Source organism: Musca autumnalis, unplaced genomic scaffold, assembly GCF_047663935.1.
Source record: "Musca autumnalis isolate F117 unplaced genomic scaffold, ASM4766393v1 scaffold_1, whole genome shotgun sequence".
In the NCBI taxonomy this organism is placed as follows: domain Eukaryota; kingdom Metazoa; phylum Arthropoda; class Insecta; order Diptera; family Muscidae; genus Musca; species Musca autumnalis.
The window spans coordinates 293,763,890-293,788,230 of record NW_027411644.1 but is presented as its reverse complement, the minus strand read 5'-3'; positions in this window follow the sequence as shown (position 1 = coordinate 293,788,230).

Sequence of the window (24,341 nt, the reverse complement as noted above, 5' to 3'; positions counted from 1 at the left end):
TAATTTTTCGTGACGAACGCTATACCACTTGGATCTGTTTTTTTCATACCTAATTTCACTTTTCCAAAATAGTAAAAGATTATATTTTCTGTCAAAATCTAAGCGAATTGAGTGAATAACAATATGGCTTTCGAGTTTACTTATGTTAACACTAAAGTAATAAAAATAAAAAATGTACAATTTTTGTATAAAATTAAAAAACCTGAGGTATGGTAGAATTTTGTAATAATTTTTGTGTTAATAATGATAGAAAAAAAGTTTTTAACATATTTCTAAAATTAGATATCCAGTCTAATCTTCTGTGAGAAAATAAATTAATTTGGATAAAGTAAACAAATTTTTGGCTGGTAGACTGTTTCTGGGATTTGCCCATATGTTGACAAAGTAAATTACATTGTTAAAATTGTATGGTTAATAATTTTTAGAGCACGATTGACAAAATATATACTCCAAGTAAATTATACTTTGAATTAAATAGTTTCCAATTTTCATCTGTATATAAAAATATTTAAAAATAATCTAAAATTAAAATAAAACTTAATCTTATTTATTTTTCTCTTTGCAGGTATGTTTAATATGTTATATTAAAAGCATTTTCTATACATTTTTGTGGTGAGTAAAAACTAGAAAATAATTTTACAGAGGAACCAATATACATTTTAGGTTAACTATTGCATTTCGGCCTCCCAAATTAATAAATATTATTATACAAAAAAATAACCCAATACTCCATATTTTGCATAGAGCTAAATTTCCTTGCATGATTAGGAATTTTTTAAAGTTCCTCATTGGTTCCTAAAATTTAAACCAAATAGCTTGTTTGTTGGTGTTTGCTAAACATCAATGTTTACAAAAAATCGACCTGAAATTTTGACACAATATGAAGTGGCATGTAACAAAAAAAAAAAAAAAAACAAAAAAAAAATATTTCCATATTTCAAATAAAAAATAATTAAAAACATTAAGCCACAGTGTTTTATTTATAAATGTCCGAGGGTGACAAATGCATTCAAATGTTTTTTGAGAACAAAACTAAGTACACCTTGTGTTGGCCTGGAGATACCAACAACAAAAAATATTCCATCATAAATAATGTTCAAAGAAAAAGGAAACAGTAATTCCATTTAGTTTTTTGCAACTTTGTTGTGAACTTTTGTTTCTCTTATTGCATGTGTGTTTGTGAGTGAGTGATAACCCAGCACACCAAATGTCGGATGTCCGACACGTCTGAACAATTTCGGAAGCAACATCGTTCAGATTTCATTCCGATTTCTAAACGATTTTTCGGAGTGGAAATAGTTTAGATTTTGTACCGATTTCGTTCCGATGTCGGAGCGAATGTCGGAAAGAAATTTCCTTTCCGAATTTCCCAAGGATTTTCTTCAGATTTCGTTGCGAAATCGGACCGTTGCGATTTCGTTCCGAAATTATGTGAACCACTTCATACAACTTTCTTTAAGACATCGTTACGATTTTGGATCCGATTTTTTTCCGATTTCGTAGCGATGTCGGTACGATTGGTTTGCTGGGAAAAGACATTTCCCCACGTTTAGTAGTTTTGTTGTTTTTTTTTTTAACAAATTAAAGTGCGGGTACTTGTTTAGCTTATTTGCCAAAACAAAATAAAAAATATTCCAAAATTAGAACAACAGTCACTTAAAATGATAGCAAGAAAAACAAAAACTCGAAATTATTTTTTGGGGGCAATTCCATTGTTTATGGAAAAATACGTTCTTATTTTATTATTTTTTAAATCTCTTGAATGTACTGCATTGTGGAAAAAAAGCTCATTTATTCTAAACAATAGTAATCGACGCAACGAACGACTATAGAATGCACTTGTTTCATAACACTAAATATAACAATAAACTCATAATTTATACCCCACATTGTGTTTGGGTGAATTGGTGTGTTCAATGGCAATGGTAGTATGCAATGGTGTAAAATAGGCAATATATGTATACTTACATGTACATATTTATGGTTTCTATGTAAATAAGAGGCAATCCAAGTTTTTAAAAATTCCCTAAGAGTGGTTTCGTTAGACACCCATTTCGGAATTGGCGATAAGAACGGAGGTCCCATATTATTGAGCTAATATGAATTGTGGTGCACTCCTAGGGAGCCTCAGTCCTAGGACCTATGGGGATTTTCTTAAAGGTTAAGACAGTGGTGTAAGCCTTCAAGAAATTATTATTTTCCCTCAACAAAATATTTTTTTTATATTATATATTTTTATATAAATATATATTTAAATATATTTTCTCCCGAAACCGCTCATAGCATCTCCATGGTTGCCTTTGTTTGGCCAATTGAATATAATTGATATGCCAACTAAATAGGATTGGGTTCAACAAAATACAATATTAGACATGCTCATAATATACACCACAGGATTGCTACAAATCTAAAAATAAACGCAAGCAACAAAAAACAACAATAACATATACATATACATAAAACAATCAACAATATTTCTGAAAAATGACAAACAGCAACAACAACGTTACAAAAAGATTGGCAAAAACATCTAAAATGGAAAACAATAAAGACCATAAAAATCAGCCAATAGATGCTCTATAATAACCGACAATTAAAATAACAAATGTTACATATGGAAAATGCATCATCCGTAACCACACAAACACATTCATACACAGAGACATATAGGCAACAAAATGTGTTGGCCTAAAGCAACATCTCCATGTGGAGTCCAGTCCAGTTGGACCATAATGCAGTGTCGTGTCGAGTGAAGTGGAACAAACAGGGCTTTTCATGCAATGTAATAATCACTGATGCTGGCAAGCACTTCAAACCATGCCAACCAAAACAACCACAGTGCTGCCACCCATTTAGGCCACCACTAACATCCATGTGGAGGGTTTGAGATTCTAAAATGCCCGCACAAATAAAATAGCACTTCATTCATGTGGCGGCGCGAACGAGGTACGAAATGGTGGAGAGTTGCTGTTGTAACAACTAAAATTCATAGTGAATAACACAGGACGATGGACGACACAAAAGGATTCAAGATGATAAACAGCATGAAATGTAAACGACTGGTGACTAACTAAAATGAGCTTTTGCCCTCGAGGGAAGTAAATGAGATCAACGGAAAAAGAACGACTGGGCAAATTATTGCAAGTGTTTGCATTTGCAAGTCAAGAGTTGGTACAAAAAGAAACCCACACACAAGAACTCCCCACAGTCAAGATTTATTATTTATTATGACACATGAATGTCCATGGAGTCCGTTGTTGGTTTGTGGTTGGCGATGGATGGTCACTTTTGCTGTTTCGCTGCACAATACACCAGCAAACATCACTGCTCTGTTCAGCTGCTTAGAGACTGAATGCAATGCTATGCATAGCAGCATTAAATTGCCCAGTTCCGCTGCATAGGCGAGATAAAACGAAATCATTTCTCCTACTCCAGGGCTTCTTTACAGGCTGGCTGAGTATGGTGTGAATTTGTTTCTATAAGCCCTCTTATAAAGTTAAGTGGCTGTTCGCTCGAAAGTAATTTAACTCAAGTGGTAATTCATTAATTATTCGCCAGAGACAAGCGTGTTACAATTGTCAAATGGCAAGTCGAAGAGAGAGAACCAGAGTTCACAACCTCTAACTATAAAACTGTGTTGCCACAAATTGTCCTTATCCTAGCCAAAGACTTCTATTTCCAGCATTTTACAAGGACAAGTGGCCCATGACTGTAATCTCATTGGTCACCACCAACCATTATTACACTTCATGTGTCTGTACTCTCCTTTGTGAAAATATGACCAATATGACAAAAGCAAACAAATGAGATTTTATTTTCAATTTAACTGAGGGGCATTTGAAATGCATTCTAGTTTTTGTTTTTCTTGCAGTCATTGTTAGGCTGCCAGGATAATGGCCAATTATTGTGAACAACATTTGATTGTTGGTGAGACAGGAGCGGTAATAAAATTACATAAAGAAAATAGAATGGGAATTGTAACACACTGTAAAGTTTGCAATGAATATCATCATAATTCAAATAACCAAGGATTCCAAGACAATTGTGTGGGAATGGGTATCTGAGTCATGTATAAGAAAATCATACCCTCAGCTTTACGGCTACAGCGTGGTATATACACTTTTTCAGGATCAGAAATAATGATCTTAGATCCCACATATGTTAATACCAAATTCGTTTCGAATAATGTGGTGTCGATATGGTTAACACGATAACCCTTGAAGGCAGTAAATGAGTTGGTACCTAGTTTGTACATTATACATTTTTTCAAAAAATTGTTCCTTGTTTAGTGTTGCATTCTATCGGTCCACACATTCGGGTACCGCAAGATTTTTTGACATTTTCTCCCAAAGTCTATTAATAGGATGACTTTGGGAGAAAATGTTGAATATTTTGGTGGGCTAGTCCATACTTCCGAAAAATGATCCAAAAGCTCTAAAAATCCTAGCTTTACCATATACGCACAGTGTATCCACCCATTGGCCAAAAATTAAAAAAATTAATGTCAAAATTTTGGTTCAACATCTGGCAACACCGACAGCTATGACATGGAGCTTTTTAAAAATATATAAGTTTTTGTTTCATTCGAACGCGATATTCTTAAGAATAGCTTCAAAAGTCAGAACATTTGACTAATGTTTTTTGTGAGTGCAACCCATATTTTAAGTGCAAGTAAATATATTCAAAATATCGCGAAACTAATACGTATAGCAAAATATTATAGTGGATTTTGAAGGAGAAGGTAATAGCTTAATTTTCATTAAAAAATAGTGTTTGAACGTGTTGTGGAATTCTAGTTAGCTGCATATTTTCTTAGTGTATTTTGTAATGCCAATTCGATCATATACTTAAATTTGACCTAAGGTTTTAGTCATGATGCCCACCAGTGCCCACCTCGTGAATAATTTTCCAAAGTAGTTCATGGATTTAAGATTATTCAGTATTAAAATCAGCTGCCATCTAGTGCCAGACTATAAATGGTGGGTCGCTGACTAAAGCTGCCATAGAATAAGGTTTCTATGGATATATTAGCATATAACTCTGTTATCTGATCACGTACGTTAATATAATTGGCATCAGTGGCAGCATGAAGAAATCTTCTTTCAAATTTGTCTTACGTTGGCGGTACGTGCCTTCCAGGAAGAACGCTATAAGATCTATAATAAAAATATTACCAATTTTCAGACAACAATTTCGATTTTTTTAAATTCGCTAAATTGGTTGAATTTTATGTTGTTTTGGAGATTGTTTTGTTTCCCCAAGCCTATTTTTGCATCATAAGATAATCGGGACCTTTGTTCATGTCATTTTGTATTAACAGCATAAAACAATTCTTACCGAATACCCCCTCCAGAGGGGAAAGTGGGGAGAATGCTACGCTCATGGTTTCTTAAAACCCTCTTCGCAGCAGCACAAAGCTGTAACCAACGCATTGGCTTGATTTTTACACTCTAAATATTTTTGGCCGCTTTTTCCATACACGTGGATCCACTGTGATACGGTGCGAATGATAATTATCGAAGGGAGTGGGTCCCTTACTTAGATCAAGTTCCCAAATTAACAAGTTCCAGAAGTTTGTTCATCCTACGCAAAATTTCAACACGAAAGCGTTTAAATTCAAGCCACTGTGTTCAGGAATTTATCGGCTCTGTATGTATGAATGGTGTTAAAACCTGCTTGGTAGGCTGGCTGATCAAGGGGTTCTTCCTTATAACGTTGGACTGCCAATATGCTCGGTTGAGGTGGTAGGTGGTTCTATCCACCATATGGTGACTGGAATGACTCAAACCCGTAACACGATAGCATGCTATTGGAAGATTGTTCCAACATCCCAGCTTCTTGCAAATAACTGGGACATGCGCTGACGGCGTTAACCTTATATCGAATGTGGCCCTTAGTTTGGGGTACTTAGTTGTCGGAATTCTGTTACTATCGACCAGAACTCATCTCCGAAGAGTGGCCCTAGATTATGGGACGAATATTTGCATATTCCTTGTCGTTGTAAGACTGATCTAATACGATCTCCGTTTTTTACAAATGACATTACATATACGTGGTCGCTAACTGAATAACTTCCTCTGACGCCAAGAGAAGGTACAGTTTTTCGACCTTTGCCACGGGCTACAAAAGCGAATTCGGCCTGTGCTATTCACCATTGCTGACATCATTGACTAGATTTAGTAGCGGAACCTCCCTGCCTATTTCCTCAACTTTGGGCATGATGTAGGTGGCCAGCGATAACTTGAGAACTTTGGTAAGATACTCTCTTTAGGGTCCAAGTTAATCCTAATAGGGAGGTGGTCTGACCCAAGACAAACAGCAGGTTGCCAGGTGAAGTCATTTGCAGACCTGGTGACACGATGGTTATGTTTGGCGAACTGAGACACTTTCCGCTAATTCTGATAGGGACATCGTCATTGACCAATTCAAGCATGCAATCGTCAGGTTATTACCATGTGCTCTCTCTAGGAACCTGTAGACAAGTTTATATAAGCGCTGTTCTTTATGTGCAAGAATCTTTAAGTTGTACCATTTTTTACACGAAAAGTGTTCATTTACTTAATGTAAGCATACAATTGATATCAGAGCAGTTCACAACTTTTGCTACTTTTGCCACTTTTACCATTTCTAAAGTAAAGGAACAGACCAATAATATTTACTTATTTATAGTTGTCTTATTAGGACAAAGGTCAACGAAGGACGAAGGTTTTTAATTAATTGAATTATAAATCGAGCTAACATGACCTAAGGACTTTGTATTGAAAAAGTGAATTCTAGCGAAATATCACACACCCAAACAATACGCTGCGATCGGATGTGAATGGCTAGAAGACAAAAGCTGAGTTTGATAATTTCTATTTATACAAAGTTACATACTTACTTAGCTGGCCCATTACAAAACATTTGTTCTATAGGCCGAACATTTGTTCTATAGGCCTAACTAAGAAAAGATCTCCAATTCTCTCTGTTTAGTGCTTCGATTTTTGGAATAACGCGCCTTGACATCTTGTCATTTGGCTTGCCAATTCTGCGTCCACCGCCATGTGGCTCGAATTTATACGCCTTTTTAGCGGGTTCATCATCGCTCATTCTTATTATATGGCCTAGCCAACGCAATCGCTGCATATATTGATATATATATATATATATATTGATGTCGTTGTATAGCAGATACAGCTCGTGGTTCATACGACGTCGATATTCACCGTCAACGCAGATCGGTCCGAAAATCTTTCGAATAATTTTTCTCTCAAACACGCCAAGCACTGCCTTATCTGCTTGCGCAAGTACCCAGGCTTCGGAACCATACATCAGCATGGGTAGTAACCAAAGTAGCATCTGTTGGCCAATACATTTCTGATGTCGTTTGTTGTGTTTACGACGGTGCCGAGGTATACGTAGTCTTTTACTACCTCAAAATTATAGGAACCAACTTCAACAGTTGGTCCGATCTCAATGGACGCATTGCGCGTCGACACGATTAGCTTGGTATTCTCGCCGTTTACCGCCAGACCCACTTTAGCAGATTCTCCTTCGACCTTCATAAGGGTATCGGTTACTTCTTTTACTGATCGTCCCATGATGTCTATATCATCAGCATGAGTAAGTGACATGTGGCTATTGGTGTAGATTGTTCCACTTCTTTTGACGTTTGCCTCTCGTATAACCTTTTCTATCAGGATGTTGAAGAGATCACACGAGAGGCTGTCTCCTTGTCTGAAACCTCTGTTGGTACAAAACTCTTCGGATAGGTTCTTTTCTATTTTAAATGAGGACCGAGTATCAGTTAAAGTCATTTTACTAAGCCGAATGAGCTTTGCGGGGATACCAAATTCAGACATGGCTTCGAATAACTTTGAACGTAGCGGGCTATCGAAGGCTGCTTATTATCGACAAAAAGGTGGTAGGTGTCGACCTGCATCTCTTGGGTCTTCTCCAGGATTTGCCGCAGGGTAAATATCTGGTCAATGGTGCACTTGCCAGGTCTAAAGCCGCATTGGTATAGTCCAATTATTTCGTTAACCATGGGCTTAAGTCGTTCGCACACTATCCCTGACACGATCTTGTAGGCGATAGGGAGAAGACTTATGCCCCTATAGTTGGAGCATAAAGTCTTATCTCCTTTCTTATGGACGGGGCACAGGATGCTCAGGTTCCAATCGTCGGGTACGCGTTCTTCCTGCCAGATGGAGCTAACTAGCTGATGCATACACGTTATCAGCGTGTCGCCTCCGGTTTTAAACAGCAGAGAGGCCATCTGCTCCTGCTGCCTTATTAGTCTTCAGCCGGTTTATTGCTGTCTTTGCCTCATCTTGGCCGGGTGGTATACAGTTAATACCATCTTCTGGGATTGGATCTGTGGTATCTTCGTCGACTTCGCTAATATTGGATACCAACAGTTTGGAAAAATTCTCTTTCCATATCCTTAGCACACTATCTGTATCAGTTACCAGATTACCTTGCTGGTCTCTACAGGAGGATGTGCCAGTTCCGAAGCCACCAGTTTGATGTTTCAATCTTTGGTAGAATTTTCGGACTTCATTCTGCCTCCTGTAGACCTCGATTTGTTCACACTCCCGCTTTTCCATCTCTCTCTTTTTCCTGCGGAAAAGACATTTCTCCTCTCTCCTTTTTTCCCGATACTACACTCCTGGTCATACCATGGATTCCTGCCTCCTGTAGACCTCGATTTGTTCACACTCCCGCTTTTCCATCTCTCTCTTTTTCCTGCGGAAAAGACGTTTCTCCTCTCTCCTTTTTTCCCGATACTACACTCCTGGTCATACCATGGATTCCTTGGGGGAGGTCTTTGGTATCCAAGTACTGATTTTGCGGCGGTTTGCATGGAGTGGGCAATGTTTTGACTTTGTCCTGATATGTTGTCGGGAGGAGGAGTGCTTTGATTAAACAGTTGGGCCAGTTGAGTGAAATATGCTGGGGTTATCTGTTGTGATTGCAGCTTAGTGATGTCCAACTTTCGTGTTGTGTCTGTTCGCACTTTGTTTGCTACGTTTAACCTGGTACGTACCTTTGCTGCAACAAGGTAGTGGTCCAAGTCTGTGTTTGCACCTCAAAACGATCGTACATCCAACACGCTTGATGCATGTCTTCCATCTATCACAACCTGATCAATTTGATTTCTTGTTCTTTGATCTGGCGACAGCAAGGTACCCTTATGAATATCGAGATTCGTAAATTTGGTACTGCTAACTACCATGTTTCTTGCAGCTGCAAACTCTATCAGCCTCATACCATTGTCAGATGTTTCACTGTGGAGACTGAATTTGCCGAATTTTGCTTTAGTGCTTTATTGATACAATTACGTATGTAAGTATAAGTATTTAATTGTTTTGAGATTAGCTGACATTGTGGTGTGTGATAGTTGACCGAGTCGGGGTAAGCGGTAATCTTATAATACTGAATGGGTTTGGTTGTTGACAGTCAGTCGGCAATACTCGACTCAATATTCCGCTCGGCAATACCCGGTTCGGTAATATTCGGGTCGGATGAATGATAGGGCGACGGTGGAACGATCGTTTTCCGACTGAGTGAAGTTAAAGAGAGTGATGCTTCTTGGCTGCATGTGTCATTCGGATATTCTGAAACCCAAATAGCCGAGTACAGTTAGTTAACAGAGCTCCCTGCAGAAGCGATAAAATCGACAGGAGTGAACGAATCGCAGGCAGCGAACAAATCACAAAGCAAGCGGCTGTTGTTAGATTCAGTTAAAGTTGATATGACTGCGGTCAATGCCACACGTCTTCTGTTGTACTTCGTTTAACACCAGCACTCGACCAATTCGGCGACGAAAAACAAACATCTTTTTTTGCGGATTAAATGTGCAAGTCCGTGGCTGCTTCGTCAAAAAACCCAACGTCTTATCCGTCTAGCTGTTTGGAGTGAATGAGAATTGTGTCCAAACATAACTCACAGATTGTGCATGACTGCCCAATCGACACAAAATGCCATTCTCTTGACGATTTTTAAAAATCTGCCAAGATATTTAATCTGCAAGGTTAATAATATTACACAAACTTTCCGAGCCTCATGTTTTCGACTCATAAAATGTCCTATATACTTTTTCACAATAGTTTTCAATTCTCGTATTCAATGGAAAACTAAAACTCTTCCCATTTGAATGAACCTAATTGAATTATAAAACAGTTATTTGTGTGTTTATTTAAACTAGTAATTCCCAGAATATTCAGAGAATACGCACGCATCCTAGATAAACATAAATTAACTTATGATGCTGTTTTGGTCGTTGATTCCCTCATCGATTTATTGTTTTCCATGGTCTGCTATTTAATATGACTACCATCACCACCACAAAACAAACAGCAGTTAAACATGAGAACTTAATTATACCGTGAGGATGCATTAAACAAGAAGAAGAAGTTGAGTACAAAAACGCAATGCAAGAAGCAACAGAGATGAGCTCAGCTAGATATCGTACGGGTGTAAAAGTAAGTTGATAATTTATGGATAGAAATTGTTGCATTAAACCCCAATAAAAATCTATAGAGTCAAAGAGGAGGTAACGACAGGAATAAAGTTCAGAAGAGCTTTAACGGCAAAGATGAAGAAACAGCAGTTCTCTTTAAAGGGGAATGGACATAAAAAGGAGAATTGGATTTTTATTATAAATTGCAAAAAGTTTTTTAATAACATTTTATGTGTTATAAAAGGGTAAGGATAGAATTTTAAATTCAAAATCATTCATCAATTAAGAGGTCGTGATATTCATTATTTAAAAATCTCTGAGGTCAAAAGGAGGGCACCACACCTCCGCAATTGAGAATCTGAATTATTCGAAACTTAGTAAATCATAATATTATTTCCAAACTTATATAAAGTTCCAAAATAGTCGATATCGGTCCACTCTTTCTGGTACCACCTCCACAAAAATTCGAAATTTTCGATTTAGTCTAGTTTAAGGCCGTTTATTACTTATGTAAGTCATCTTGCACTTAACCTCATGCTATCCACTTGCGTTTTGAGCCAATGCATGAAGCGTTTTCTTTCAATGCACCCAAAACCATAAGTTTTTAAATAAGCAAAAATGAAAATGTTCTCTTTTCCCTCCTTTGGTTGCAAGACAATACAATAAAAATTGCTTTAAGGAAGTTGAACAGGATGTATAAGGAAATTACTATTAGAATAGAATTTGCAAAAGCTTCTTGGATTGCAAAAACAAACCCACCAACCAACAAGAATTGGAAATAGAAACCCCGACATTATGGGTTTCGAAATAACCATCGTGTGTCTAAGACAGCGATGTATTTCTAGTTTCTTAACTATCCTTTCTCTCTTTTGACTGCAGACACAACAAAATGCACATGAAAGATGATGAGTCCCCTGATAGTGTAGCAAATAACCAACCAAGCTGCAAAAGCAGCATCAGCTGCAGACGACATAATGTTTACTGAGATTCTTCTTAGAAGTTGTTTCAAGAGTTAAATTTCTTTTGCTAAAGATAAAATAACCGTAACTTAGAGAGAAAGAACAAGCAAAAAAAACTTAACGATAAGCCAGTATAAAAATGCTAACAAAGATTAATGTTCAAGGTAAAATATGAATAGTAGTGTAGAAAAGCAGGGATCAAAAGACAGCAAGCAAATCTAATAAGTGTTTACCTCCAGGGTAAATTGATGTTGCATTGTGTTGGGAAAAGGATTGTCAGCTGTGACTATAATACCTGAAATTGTAACATTATAGATATTCTTTGAGATATTTAATATTTGCATAAATAAGGAGCCGAAAGAAACGTAAAAGTTATTTCTATACCCTCAGCCTTTACACCAGGACTGCGCTACTTTGCAAAGCGATCACACTGAGTTGTCTTTACATTTACTTTTGCCCCTCATGTAAACTGTGCGTGAACAAAAACAATGACAATTGACCGTAGGTCAATGACAATTGACCTTAGGTCAATGACTATTGACCTTAGGTCAATGACTATTGACCATAGGTCAATGACTATTGACCATAGGTCAATGACTATTGACCATAGGTCAATGACTATTGACCATAGGTCAATGACTATTGACCATAGGTCAATGACTATTGACCACAGGTCAATAACTATTGACCACAGGTCAATGACTGTTGACCATAGGTCAATGACTATTGACCACAGGTCAATGACTATTGACCACAGGTCAATGACTATTAACCACAGGTCAATGACTGTTGACCACAGGTCAATGACTATTTGACCATAGGTCAATGACTATTGACCATAGGTCAATGACTATTGACCATAGGTCAATGACTATTGACCACAGGTCAATGACTATTAACCACAGGTCAATGACTATTGACCACAGGTCAATGACTATTGACCATAGGTCAATGATTATTGACCATAGGTCAATGACTATTGACCATAGGTCAATGACTATTGACCATAGGTCAATGACTATTGACCATAGGTCAATGACTATTGACCATAGGTCAATGACTATTGACCATAGGTCAATGACTATTGACCATAGGTCAATGACTATTGACCATAGGTCAATGACTATTGACCATAGGTCAATGACTTTTGACCGTAGGTCAATGACTATTGACCATAGGTCAATGACTATTGACCATAGGTCAATGACTATTGACCATAGGTCAATGACTATTGACACTGAGTACTGAATATTGACCATATGTCACTGAGTACTATACGTCAATGAATATTGACCATAGGCCAATGAATATTGACCATAGGCCAATGAATATTGACCATTGGTCAATGGCTATTGACTATATGTGAATGATTGTTGTCCATAGGTCAATGACTATTGACCATAGGTCAATGACTATTGACCATAGGTCAATGACTATTGACCATAGGTCGATGACTATTAACCATAGGATTGTTATGCAATTTATTAATGCTATAATTATATTCTTGGGCAAGTCAATGCTTGCTGATATAATGAGCCAAAAGCTCCGATAAATCTTCCGGTGGCAAATTGCAGACATTTTAGCTTGCCACCTCCGGTCAGCGCCATAACTATCGAAAGGAAAGAACTGCTTCCAAAAATGTTAACAGTTTTGCGCTTTAAACCACGTTTAGACCAGTTCTCTTTGGCATCATGACTACAACATAATACTTTTGTTGCTAGGGAGAGTCAATACTTACTGATATGTGGACCCCAAAACGTCGCAATATTTTATATACCTCTCGCAAAAAATTTGTTAGTGGTCTTTGTGATTTTTCTTACAACGCTATAATTTTATTCACCAAACTTCTCTGAATTATGACCCGAGTCTTTTAAAACCCTCCCAAGTGTCATTTTTTACATAGGCCTTACAATTTACGTTGGAAGCTTCTAAAACTTCTTTTGTCATCTACAAAAATGCTAATTATTCGTAAAATTAGGGTTCTCTTCATAAGCCAATTAGGTCCATCGCTTTTGTTTTTTATTTATTTTTGTGCAGTAAGAGGATGCGTATACCAGGCTGTTTCCTTGTTATTTGTTGTTGTTTTTTTGTTGTTTCCTCATCATTTTTATTTTATTTCATATAAATGAAATTTTAAGCATATATTTAGGCTTCTTAGTATTCCACTTCCATGTTCCACCCTAGGCAGTTGACAAACTGCATACCTTGTTTGTGAAACTAATCAAATTGCATCTGCTTTGCGCTTCATTGTTATTCTAAGGGATACCCCTTTATGACAACAAAGTCTAGACCTAATCAGAAATTATTTTTGTGTGAGCACAGTTTGTTAAATTCAGATGCTTGTTATTTAGTGTACATCGTCTATCAACTATAAATTCTCTTCTTCTAATAAAACAATCAACAAAAATGTTGCAAACAATTGCATGAACAAGGTAAGGATAAGGACAATACCCGGATTGACCAAAGAAATGTCATGTTGCACACACACCCAACAGTATTATGTTGTGAGTATTTTACGGTTGAAGAGACATACTTAAATTGATTCATTTGCAACATAGTAGAAACTTTGTTAAAACTACATTTTCCTGAAATAACCGAAAAAATACTTTGTTTTTGGAAACATTGTTGTCTCTTTGTATTTGTTCTCCTTTTGTAATTCAATAAGCCCCTGGTGGAATACAAAGGTTTATGTGATGGAAAGTTAGGTAAAATACATACATATTATATAATTTGTATATCATGCACAGACACACACGCACACACACACACACAAATTTTACTGAATTTCGAGCACAAATATGTTGCGAATTTTCTCATTACCTACACAATGCAGCGAAAATATGCAAACGTATTCCATGATAACCAACGTGGAGCTTCATTTTCACTTCTATAAAATTAAATGAAACATTAAATGATTTGGCCACCATGTAGCTGCCTTGGGTGCATAGCCAAACCGTTTTTTATTGTATGACATCTTGAACATCACGTGGGTACATTACATCGCGTTGCGTTACCTGCTGCTGCTGTGCTGCACTGCTTGTAAACCACTTGTTTAGCACCCACATAAAAAGCAATTTGCTTGCAACCATCCCCACCACTATCACCCCACAGTAATCCAACTGAATGCTGGTCCACCAGAAAATCAAGTCATTTCTAAAACACTATGCAGCAGGGTGCAGAAAAACTGGAAATTACCAAAAATGTTGACTTCTAAAATGCAAAAAAAAAAAAAAAAAATAATAAAATCAAATGAACAATTAAAAAAACGGTAAGTTCAACCGGGCCGAACTTTGTATACACTCCACTAAAACGATGTATTCTGAACATATGGGAAATACTTAGTTTTCTTTTTATTTCGAAAGTACCAATGCCCACTATTTTAGATGGAGAAGTTTTCTGACCACTGAGAAACCCAAGTACCTAAGTTTAGCTAATTCGGTCGGTTAAAATTTATGAAATGTTGGCCTATGTCCGCAATTTTTGGTGGATAAGTTTTCTAACCGCACTGAACCCTAAATATCATGCTGGACCCATATCCACAATTTTTGGTAAATAAGATTTTTGACCACTAAGAGTGTCAAATTCTGTCTGATTCGATTTAAAAATGTAGCTTAGAACGTCAAAATGCCCGAAGCCTTTTGACCACATCGACCCTTATATGCCAAATTATAGCAAATTAATTACACATTACATGTAGATAAAATCCTCAAATTACCGAAAATAGATAGAGACCGTTGTATAAGGCTCTACCAAAACATGGACCTTTAATGAACATTTGTGGTGTAGAAGTTATATGACTGGGAATCTCAAATTACAGATAGTTCGGTCACTAATGTAGCTAAAATTCTCAACATTCCGAAAATCGGGAAGTACAGCTATATGGGAGATAAATAAAAACATGTGCCTATATCTATAATTTTTGGTGCAGAAGTTTTGTGCCCACTCCTAATCTCAAATGTCAAATTGCAGATAGTTTGGTCAACAATTTTAGCTAAAATCCTCAAAATAACGGGGGCTATATCAAAACATGGACCTATGTTGAAAATTTTTGGTAGAGACCACTGGGAATCTCAAATGTCAAATTACAGGTAGTTCGGTCAACAAGTGTATCTATGTGGGGGCCATCTCAAAACATGGACCTATGTTGAAAATGTTTGGAGGAAAGGTATTTTGATCTCTGGAAATCTCAAACGTCGAATTACGGATAGTGCTGTCAACACATTCAGCTAAAATCTTCAAAACACCGAAATTCGGGAGGTGCCACTATGTGGGGGCCATATTAAAATATGGACCTATGTTGAAAATTTTTGGTGGAGAACTTTTGTGACCACTGGGAACCTTAAATGTCAAATTATAGGTGGTTCGGTCAACATACGTAGCATAAATCCTCAAAATATCGAAAATCAGGAGGTATTCTTATATGGAGTCTTTACCAAAACATGAACCTATAATGAAATATTTAGGTGGAGAAGTTTTGTTATCAAATTGCAAATAGGTCGGTAAACAAATATAGCTGAAATCCTCAAAATACCAAAAAACGGGAGGTACAGCTATGTGGGGGCCATATCAAAACATGGACCTATGTTGAACATTTTTGGTGGAGAAATTTGATCACTGGGAACCCAAAATGTATAATTGCAGATAGTTTGCCAGCATATGTAGCTAAAATACTCCAAATGCCGAAAATCGGGAGGTACCGTTATATGGGGCCTATACCAAAACCTGGGCCCATATGCCCATTTTCGAATTTGGGCTGCCTGTGGAAAAAATGCGATAGGGTGCAACAATGTTGCGTTCTAGCTTAATTTTTGTGGACGGTAGAGTGATTACAACAGACGGACATGGCTAAATCGACTCAGAATTTTATCCTAATCAAGAATGTAAACATATTACAGAGTCGCAAATGAGCATTTAAGTGCGTTACACAGGGAGAAACAAGCTAATTATACTCTGGTGGAGGGTATAAAAACAGATAAAAAACTGCTTCAATGTAAATAGTAATCACCAAGAAATTGGTGCCGGCAGGGTTTTTTATAGATTTTACGTTTTTAACTTCGAAATATGGACTTGCAATAAGAAAAAATATATTGTTGTCATTGATTTTTTGTGCGAGAGGTACCTGAAGGAGTGGGGAGTGAATATAGACCGTCTGCCAAGCCACGCAAACAGACAGACGCACATGGCTACATCGAGCCTGGATTGTCTGAAATAGATTTTGACTGAACATATGCGGAGTGTATTACGATTATCTTGTTTTTTTGTGGATATTCACTTTAATTATTGAACCTTGAATGTTTGTTTCAAGGTTTGTTTAAATTTTGATATCTCAGGTGATAGCCAAGAATCTTTGTGTTTGTCGGGATGTTTGAATCTGTTGTTTAAAGCTCTATACAATTATTTGATTTTTCATTAACAAGACTCATCTTTTCGACCATTAGACCGAAATTATTCTGGCTGTGTTTTCCATTAATATCTTAGAGGTACTGTGACTTAGTCTGGGGGTACTCTTCTACCCGAAATTCTCATTTCACACATATATTTGGGATATATCGCTTTCAAGTAATTCTTGGTCCCTTCAGTAGTAGAAAATCTCTTCTAATGCTTCCAATACTTCACCAAACTCTCTCGTAGGATTGCAACATGAAACTATCATCAGCATCATGTTTTTCGTTCCTGATGATAATGATATTCATTTCATGCTGCCAATGTTGTTGTTTTGCTAATCAAAAACTGTGTAAAGTTGTTAAGATTTCTGTAGTTTGTTTGCCGTTTTTGTTTTTTTTTTTTTTGTCTTCTTCACACCATCTACATACATACATTTCACCGAGTGAATAGTTTTTCCTGATTGTTTTTCCTTCATGTGGTCTATTTGTGTCCAATAACTTCTTTCGATTCGACAATCACTTTCATGATTCTCCACTTTTTTATACGATTTTATGACTATTGGTTTTCTGGTAGTGAATGAATTTTCAATTTTTCTTACACGCAAGCAAAAAAGCTATATAGAGTAACAACGGGTTTTTGTGGTTTCCCTCTAAAGAAGTGAAAAGGGAACAAACAAGTGCTTGGACAAGCAAACGAATTGTAAGGTGCAGCAGTAGCAAAAAAAACATGAATTTTTATAAGCACTCCAATAAAATGGGTTAGGTGTTTTCCTTGCTCCTATATTGGTTTTCTTGTTGCTGCTGCAATTGCAATGGTATTGCAATTTTTGACTGCCCTCAAATATATCCTCACTACTTTCCTTAGTAGTAAAATATCGTAAAGGTGTCAAGTTTTTTTTTATCTCACTGAAGTGAAAATGCATTTGTATTTGTGTGTCTTGTGAAAGATTATATTTAAAAGTTAAATACACTGCCACCTTAATGTCTCGGTTTCTGTGATATATGAAATTGGCTTTGGGATATATTGCCAGTATAACGACTTTTGAAATATTATTTTAACAATCTGTTTTTGAGGATAACCAGATATATGTTAGATTTTACTAACCCATAAATTGAATAGGGATTGTTTTCATTTAGGGTGAGGAATTTTGTGTATATATCATTACGGAGATAAATCAAAATCTAAAAAAATGGCACAATTTTATTTGTTTTGGAACGAAAAATTGGATTAAAATAAGTAAAAAAGCCTTGACAGTACAAAAAAATAGTAACAGGCATGGTGGACATAAATGGAATATGATAGGGTCCCTAATTTTAAAATTATGGGGGCAGGTTTTATAAACAGGTGTTCTGACTACTATTTTTTCGGCTTAACTCGTTTTCTGCACGATTTTATAAGCGATAACGAATAGACTTGTGCCTCCGTAATTGGAATATTTTGTTATACCCTCCACCATAGTATGCAGGGTATATCAAGTTTGTTTTTATGTTTGTAACACATCGAACTGATCATTTGCGATCATATAGAGTATATATATTCTTGATTAGGATAAAATTCTAAGACGACATAGCCATGTCCGTCATTTGTAATCACTCTAGCGTCCGAAATAATTGAGATACAATGCTAAAATGTTGCACCCGAGTGTCTTTTTTCCATAGGCAGGTCAAGTTCGAAGAAGGGCTATATAGGTCCACAATATTACGGTACCTCCCTATTTAAAGTATTTTGAAGAGCTTAGCTACATTTTGTGCTGAATTACCTGAAATTTGATATTTGAGGTTCTCAATGTCCAAAAAACTTCTTCACTAACAATTAAAAAATAGATATACCCTCAGCCTGTGCGAATAGAAACATTTATTTTTCAAAAAAAAAAAAAAAAAAAATTATGTAATTAGGAGGGTTTCAGAATTTTGGGCGTATGAACTTGTCGACAAAGATATGGATTTGGATTAAGGTACCTAAAGGAATGGACTGGCATAGTCCATTTTGAAAGTCGGTCTTATTTGTGAAGGCATTCCTCTCTATAAATATCGCGGCCACCAGTCATTTCAGTTGGTCACCATATAATTTAGACCCAAGAGAAATATATTAACGCTGTAAACAGGGACATTAGGAGTACCTTCGGTCAAAATTTCCAAAGGATCCTCGAATAGAACCTTAAACAAAAATGTTGTACATTTGTATGGGTGGTACCCCAAGCAGTGGACCGATAGGTCCGGTCCCACCTTTGAACACAAACTAAGTTTGGACACAATATTTCGAGGTCCAAAGTTTGGACCAGTCACTTCACTTGCTGGGTTTTTTATAGCTTTCGGGCTATTTTCTGAAGAAGTGTCGACTTGCCACTCAAAAAACTTGTATCATCGTAATAGGGACCTTGAGAGCAACCTGTTGCACGAAAAATCGGTACGATTCGAAAGGAGATCCTAAACTGCACGTTTCCGAAATTTTGTGTGGGATGTACCCGAACAAGTTGACATATATAGCCCATATTACATCCTGATCTATGTCTCATAGAAATATCACGGTGTGCAAAAACGGATCAAATCGGGAGTTATCGTGCGTACCACTTTAGCGAAAATCTTGAACGGTACCCAAAGAGCAGATACGTCCCATTAAAGAGCAGATTTAAGTCGGCAAAAAAATATTACGACTGCCAAATTTTGGATCGAATTGATTTATTCGTTGAAGAGTTATCGTGCGCTGCATCCACTACACATAACGTGTTTTTACAGATTTAGGGCCAGGTTTGTGGGGCAGGTATCTAAAAGAGTGGACCGATTTGTCCCATCTTCTAACTTAAAATAAGTTTGGACAAACTAATACGAAGCCCAAATCTTGGACCAAATCGGTTCATCCGTCGTGCGCACCATGACAGATGGGCAGACGTACGGACATTGCTAAATTGACTCCAAATTGTCTGAAACGAATTTCGTCCAAACATATTTGGGGTCAATAACCATTATTTCGATGAAGCACATTTTGCCCGTATGAAAGTGTATATACTCTCGTTAGCATAAATGCTGAGGGTATAAATATTGCCAAGAGAGGTCCGCATTTTGGTATAGCCCCATATAACAGTACATCCCGATTTAAGGTATTTTGAGGATATTAAGTACAATGTTTAACCGAACTAGATGCACTTTGACACTTTTTAGTGGTCACAAAAAGTCACCACCAAAAATCGTTTACATAGGTCCATGTTTTGGTATAGCCCCCACATAACAGTACATCCCTATTTTCGCTATTTTTAGGATTTTAGCTAAAATTTTTAGCCGAACTAGCTGTAATTTTACATTTCAGGTTCTCAGTGGTTCCGAAACTTCTCAACCAAAAGTCGTCAATATAGGATCATGTTTTGGAATAGCCACCATATAACAGTGTTTAACAGAACTGGCTGTAATTTGACATTTGAAGTTCTCAGTGGTCGCGAAGCTCTTCCACCAAAAATCAGCTTCGTAGGTCCATGTTTTGGTATCTGCCCTATATAAAGGCACCGACACATTGAATGCATTTTTAGATACATTTAGGCATTTGTGGTATCCGTTATCAAAAATTTTTTTCACTTAACAGTTCAGTATATTTTATGATGGAAGGTATAACAAGTTTGGCTCGTCCGAACTTGATGTTTGTTTTATCTCTTGTTTTATGATGACACTAAAGTTGCAGCGATTCCGAAGTGGTATCGTGATGTATTTATTTCTGGCTACGTCACTGTTTCAAAGATAATTACCATTTCATTGGTAATTAGTGATTATCCCCAAATGTATATTTAAATGTTGACAACCAATCCTTCCATTGCACAACACTAAATCTATTAAAATTGTTTAATTTTGAAATAAAAAAATATGTAAATTAAATTATAAATCACTAATCCAATACTAATGCATTACGTATTTTTTCTGTTTCATTTCAGGTATGTTCAAATTAAATTACAAAAAATTGTATGGAGGGCTTAGCAAATATTGGTAAGGATTTTAGAGGGAATAAATTAATTTTGAGCTAATATTGAAATATTTTTAAGCAAATAATTTTAAATATCAACAACAAATTGTAAACGTGAATTTGAAAACGAAATATTTAAATCCAGCAGCACTGGGAAAAAATAAAATTTTACATATATGGCGAACATTTATTTCACATTATTTCTATTTACAATTTACTTCACAACTGAATTTACCTAAAAACAAGGCAGTATGCTGATTAGGGATATAACTTTTTGCACTTTTTTGCAGATATCGAAAATACCACCACATAGCCGTGTAGATCATGAAAAACTATTATGAAATAAGGTGTAATTTTTTCTCTATCGCCAAAAAAGTTTCCGCACCAAATGCATTGAAGTTCAGTAATGCATTTTTTAATTTTATCTGTTATAACAACATGTTTGCTTTTCATTAGAATTTTTATTTTTTTGTAATCTAATTTAAAATCATTATGAAAGCGTTCTGGACCAATTTGATCACAAATCGCGCCATTTCGGAGCATATTAGGAACTTTTGACACTATTGCAATTTTTGGTTTTTCTTTATAAACTCGTGAATTTTATGTTTATATTTTTTGTACCTATCGGACAAGAGAATTTGTGGTCATTTGCAACGAATTCGCGAAAGTTACAGGCTGCTTTTGTTGACTTTGCCTGTGAGAAATGTAGTTTTGTCTATAAATATTTATTAAACCCAAGCAAATTTAAAATTATAAGTAGAAAAAATACCGAAAGGGTTTTAGTAATTGCGGTCGGTGCTGAAACTTTTTTCATCGAATCGATCTTAGAAAAGCGTTTTCATTATTAGGACAAAATTCCCCACATGGTACTGGTGTTGTATTTTTGTAGAAAACAAATACAATTCTCACAGGCAAGGTCAACAAAAACAGCCTGTAACTTTCGCGAATTCGTTGAAAATGACCCCAAATTCTCTTGTCCGATAGGTACAAAAAATATAAACATAAAATTCACGAGTTTATAAAGAAAAACCAAAAATTGCAATAGTGTCAAAAGTTCCTAATATGCTCCGAAATGGCGCGATTGGAGATCAAATTGGTCCAGAACGCTTTGATAATGATTTAAAATTAGATTACAAAAAAATAAAAATTTTAATGAAAAGCAAATATGTTGTTATAACAGATAAAATTAAAAAATGCATTTCTGAACTTCCATGCATTTGGTGCGGAAACTTTTTTCGCGATAGAGACAAATTGACACCGTATTTCCTAATAGTTTTCCCTGCTCTTCACGGCTATGTGGTGGTATTTTTTTGGTTATAGCCCTAATGCTGATGTACTCCAAGGGCAGGGGACAGAACATAAATGTTCAACAATATGTGATTATCCTCAGGCTAGACAACAAAACTCACTTAACAAACCTTGGCAATAGCAATGGTTGGACAAATAAATATGCACAATCACACTTATATGTGTATGTGTATCACACGGTGTAACTGACGTAATTAAACACATTTCACGTTACATCCCGCTAAATGGAAATACAGGATTTGATTTTATTTGTTAAACAGAAACACGAATGAGAAAGTAAAACGTGAACTATAAACCCTTTCAAAATAGCAACAGTTTTGCGAAATGAAATTTTAGAAGATGATAGCAATTGAAGGATTATTGATAGTGGAGACTACCTAACGCAGAATAAATATAATAATTTTGTTTTAGTTTTCCTCCTTTTTAATTTCATGTTCCAAATTTTAATAAATATGATTGCAATGGTTATAGTCAATTGTTTCTCAAAAAAATCATAGTTTAGCAAAATTATATATTTCAAGGTAATGCCTAGCAACAAGTATCAATTATTTCGCGTCTCTTTGTTTTCGCTAAAAATATCCATAGTGCAACTCAGACCAATGCTTCTTAACCAAGATTCCAACAATTATGTATGGTCAATTGCTTCTTCAAAAATCCATAGTCTCGCAAAATGGTAATAATAGTAGCAATATAGAGTAAATATTCCTGCCTGCCTAGGAATAGATTATCTTTTGTTATCCTCATATATTTTTGTTCCCACTTAAAAGTTCGTTCAATGGTGCAGTTCAATCCACTACCTCTTACACACAAGATTCCAACAATCATAGTGAATAGCCTCTAATTAACCTCCACACGTATATATTTAACTCTTTGAATTTGCAATCCGTAACTGTAGCAAGAGACACAGTGAACACAAATACTACGTGTCCTATGTACGTGACAACATTTTGCCCTTGGCTATACGTTATTCCACGTTTTTGTGGCTATTGCATTTCTAACTTCATTTATAATTAACCCACATGGTTACCAATGTCATCGGCAGCATCAGAATAGTAACATGCATCATCCATCCAAGCAAGTTGTAATACAATGTTGCCAGCGGCCAACAACGGACCATACGATCTGCATTTTAAAAAAGAAAATCAAAAAAAAACCCGTAAGGAAAGGATAATAGTCGGGCGGGGCCGACTATATGATACCCTACACCACTGTGAATATGTAATATATATATATGAGATATATATAAACTTGAACTGATTTCTATATAATATACCCCTATTACTAGACAAAATTTCGTCACACATTCCAAATTTCATCAAAATTAAACAGATATAGGATGTTTGGTGCAGCAAATACGTGAAATCGGGTGAAAACATATATGGTTGCTATATCCGAATCTAAACCGATTTCGGTATAATTTGGCACACTTATTTCTAGACCGAATTCAGTAACGCATTCCAAGTTTCATCAAAATCGGACGTATATAGCGTGTTTGGTGCAGCAAATACGTCAAATCGGCCGAAAATTTATAATGGAGCTATATCCAAATCTGAACCGATTTCGATGTAATTTGGCACATTTATTTTTAGACAGAATTCAGTGACACTTTCCATATTTCATTGAAATCAAACATATATAGCGTGTTTGGTGCAGCAAATACGTGAAATTGGGCGAAAATATATGAATATGGGAGCTGAATCCAAACCTGAACCGATTTCCATATAATTTGGCACACTTATTTTTAGACCAAATTCAGTAACGCATTCCAAGTTTCATCGAAATCGGATGCATATAGCGTGTTTGGTGAAGCAAATACATCAAATCGGGCGATAATATATATGGGAGCTATATCCAAATCTGAACCGATTTCGATATAATTTGGCACACTTACTTCTAGACCAAATTCAGTCACACACTCCAAGTTTCATCAAAATCGGACGTATATAGCGTGTTTGGTGCAACAAATACGTCAAATCGGTCAACAAATGCGACCTGTACGTTGCGAACAAAAATACATGGACAGACGGACGGACATGCATAAATCGAGTCAGAAGGTGATTATATGTATATCCCCAAAAGGAACTATGGGTCTAGTTCTTTCCTTTTGTATGTTACATACAAATGCACAAAGACATAATACCCCTTACAGTGTGGTGTAGGGTATAAAAAAACATTATGATAGAGGTTGGTAGTGCTGCAGAAAAAACAATTGGAACTTTGATTTTCATGTATTGACATCACCAGTATTGGGAATTAACAGAATCAGAAGAACGAAATAAATCCAAAATTTTACTGCAGTT